General features: G+C 43.6%; 1 long non-coding RNA gene across 1 annotated transcript; it reads left to right on the forward strand.

Annotated features, from left to right (window-relative positions):
• Positions 1-330: 330 nt before the first annotated feature.
• LOC143927949 (uncharacterized) lies at positions 331-1786 on the forward strand. The gene is made up of 4 exons (XR_013262354.1): positions 331-808; positions 932-1049; positions 1133-1215; positions 1485-1786. It is a non-coding gene; the product is annotated as an uncharacterized LOC143927949 (long non-coding RNA).
• The last annotated feature ends 1596 nt before the right edge of the window (positions 1787-3382 follow it).

Raw genomic sequence — 3382 nt, forward strand, 5'->3', positions numbered from 1 at the left:
ATCCAATCGTTAAGGCTATTTTCACACTTGTGCGACTTGAAAGTCAAGTGCTTTTGCCATGATTTTTGCCATGACTTGAAGCAATGTTTGTGTAATCTTGAGGTCTCTGCCACAAGTCGCATCAAAGTCAGACAAAAGTAGTACAAAAACTACTTTGAAGTCGCACAGATATGAACTGAACTCGTTGGAAATCATGGGGTGTGACTTGTCATGTGACTTTGCAGTCTCAAGTCGCCGGACAAGTCGCATGAGTGTGAAAGGTCCTTAGGCTGTCCGTACCACCTGATCACTACTGCTACCGCATTGGTTTAGTGTATTGTTTTACTGGTGGTGACTCGTGGTTCTTTCAGTGTACTGGGTTCTAAAAACTGATATGATTCTTTAACTCGGTAACTTGTACGATTCTTTAACTCGGTAACTTGTACGATTCTTTAACTCGGTAACTTGTACGATTCTTTAACTCGGTGTACTGTGTACTCCTGGCTCTTGTTTTAAGTTTGTATCCAGTTCCTGAGTGTCACTGTGCTTTGAGTCAGCTGATTGGTTGCAGGGAGGGGCCGAGCTCTCTCACTCTAGGATCATATTACCACTGCCAGCTCTGCTGCTCTGCTATGTACTGAGTGCAGAGTGAACTGTTTCAAACGAATCAGTTCACTGAAAAGAATCGATTCATCCAGTTCACTAAAAAGAACCGGTTCAAAAGAACGATTCGTTCATGAACTGGACATCACTACCTCAGACCTCTCATCACTCTGCCTGCAGTCACATATGCTGCATGGTGGATATTCCACACTGATACATATAGAAGGTAAGCCTCTCTGCAGTGGATACCTCTGCCCTCTCTTTCCCGACCTCTTCCCCTCCTCTTTCCCCCTTCCCCTCCCCTCCCCCTCCCCTTTACTACCTTTCATTTCACATTCTACTCTTTCAGATGCCATCTATGCAGCTCTATTCCACTGCATGGCAACAGGATACTAGGTGAGCAGGGACATCAGCATTTTTCCTCCCCAATTTCCCCGTATGGACTAGACTGTGTTTTACTAGAACTGGTGAGTGTCTGCAGAATTATATTTTACATCCCTATATACATAGCAGTAAAATCTCTTTCACACTGACAACTCCTTATTTGCAGCTTTATTCATATGAACTAATCATTGCAGTACACTGCCAGCATCTATGCGTGTGCCTTTAGCACCACCTACGGATGGTTTTGGGGTAGGACATAAAAAGTTTTTTACTTTGAACTATCTACATATTTCAGTGTCCCTTATATGTTCCGGCACCTATAGCCCCTAAATTCCGCATGGCTCCCTTCCTTGACAAGTGTGTTTTTATACAATTCTATATATATATATTAGTTTCTCTCTATATAATGTGAAAATGCTGTATATAGTATACCTTTCGGGGTTTTGCTTATAACATTGGATGTCATATATACCTATGTATTCATATATGTTTTGTTTTTTTCTCTTTGTCTTTTGAAGTATATAAATAATTTTAATCACGCCCCAGAAGAAGCGTTGTCCGTAAGAACGCGAAACATGTCGGGCATTTCCCTTGGATCCTGCATCAGTTTTTCATCATAATATCTACTGACCTATCTTGGTTCTACTGTGGGTGATTAGTTCCCCTGTATAGATATGGAATCTTTGTAATATTTGCACCTTGATATGTATACTGATGCAGTTGTCCTATGTGTATAGATCCTTTTCCTATGTCTAACAGTCTTTTTAATCTTTCTATCTGTATGGTTTTCTATTTTTTGAATAAATTTATATAAAACCAATATTGATTGTTTAGAAAGAAACTTCTTTCAAATTTATTACTGGTGCCTTTAAAATCCTAAAGTCCCCATCCAGTCCTTTCTCGTAATAGCACATGCACACAAGTGCCCACAGGAGGGTGTACAGGAACGCGTGCGCCAATGCGGCCAACCATCCGTCCAGCAAGGTAACCTCTCTGACACAGACCCAGGTGGCGTTTTGAGACCGACGTTAATGCCACTGCTGGTCTCTCTGAGCCTCCCGTCAATTAGTAGGCCTTTTTTAAGGACCAAATTGATCAGCCTATCTAGAGGATCCTTAAAGAAAGCTGAGACCTCCATTGGCAAGGTGATGTTCTTGGCTAAGCAAACCACTGCAGCATCAGCTACCGGAGGAGTATCCAAAAGGGTTCAGTTCAACTCTGCTAAAGGGTGATTCAGGAAAAAAAAAATTCTCAGTCTCCTCCCAGCCTATCGTTTGCGTCACTGCAGAAAACAAATGGCTGTCCTAGAGAAAAGCTGAATCCTGATGAGTCGGAATCATCTTCTGACTCATCTCTGTCTCCTGACACTAGAAGGGAAGGCACTGAACTGGCCATCACAGGCCCAGAGGTGGAAGGGTCTGGAAGGACAGAATCTGAAGTCGGGTCCTGCCCAGTAGCTGCGACCGGCTGAGAAGACGTGGCATCCATTAGCTCTGCTAGCGAGTCTTTGATTAAGTTTATTTGCCGGGCCTCCACCCTGTTCGGCATAGCTCCGACAGTCTCTGCAGATCAACTTACCTGTCATAGGGGTGGCTCCCCAAGCCCGACACCTCTTAGAGCATTCGCGTGCGGGAGAACTAGGCAAACGGGGTCTCTTTGAAGCCGACCTTTCCCCCGAAACACGTTGTGAGCTAGCTGGACAGCTGTGACTAGAACTTGGCTGTAAATGACCCTTGTGGCAGCCAGAAGTCTTGTTAGACTCTTTTTGGCATATAGGGCTGAAACGAGTAACAGCCCAAGGCACTCTTAACTCCAATAAAAAATGATTGTCTTTTTTTTCTTTTAAAACCGCGAGAACGAAGTGTATGCTTTTACCTAAAGAAGTGAGGGTCTTGAACTAATGGCGGCTGACTCATTACCGTGGGGCAGGTAGTAGCATAAAGGCAATAGAGAAAGATGGAAACAAAAAGAGAAATTAAATATACCAAAATGAGGAAGGGAGAAAGAGACTCTTCTCCCCCCCCCCCCCCCCCCAATCTTCTTTTTTTTTTTCTTAAAAGAACACATTCCTATGGACAGAAAAATCTAAGAAAGATTTACATGCCACACCCACCCTGTCCCTCCGTCCTCCTTCCCCTTTTATTACAGGAACATTTTGTTCAAAAGCAAATTTTAAATAGTAACCGCTGATACCCACCAGAACTTCAGCACATGATTGAAATCAAAGAGCACTCAAGGTAAGGACCTGCTAGACCACTGCACAGTAATACACTAACCCTCCCTCATACCATAAATAGAGCCAGCAAAGGAGGGAAAGGTGTAAGAACTCCGCCGGGAACCCGCCCCCTAAGAAAACTGCAGTGAGGGAGAAAATCACAGGGAATTTCCCTCAAGCAAAATGGCGCTGAAGGCATCA

This window comes from Lithobates pipiens, unplaced genomic scaffold (genome assembly GCF_037356315.1).
Source record: "Lithobates pipiens isolate NorthernLeopardFrog02 unplaced genomic scaffold, aLitPip1_a1.2 Scaffold_23, whole genome shotgun sequence".
NCBI lineage: Eukaryota > Metazoa > Chordata > Amphibia > Anura > Ranidae > Lithobates > Lithobates pipiens.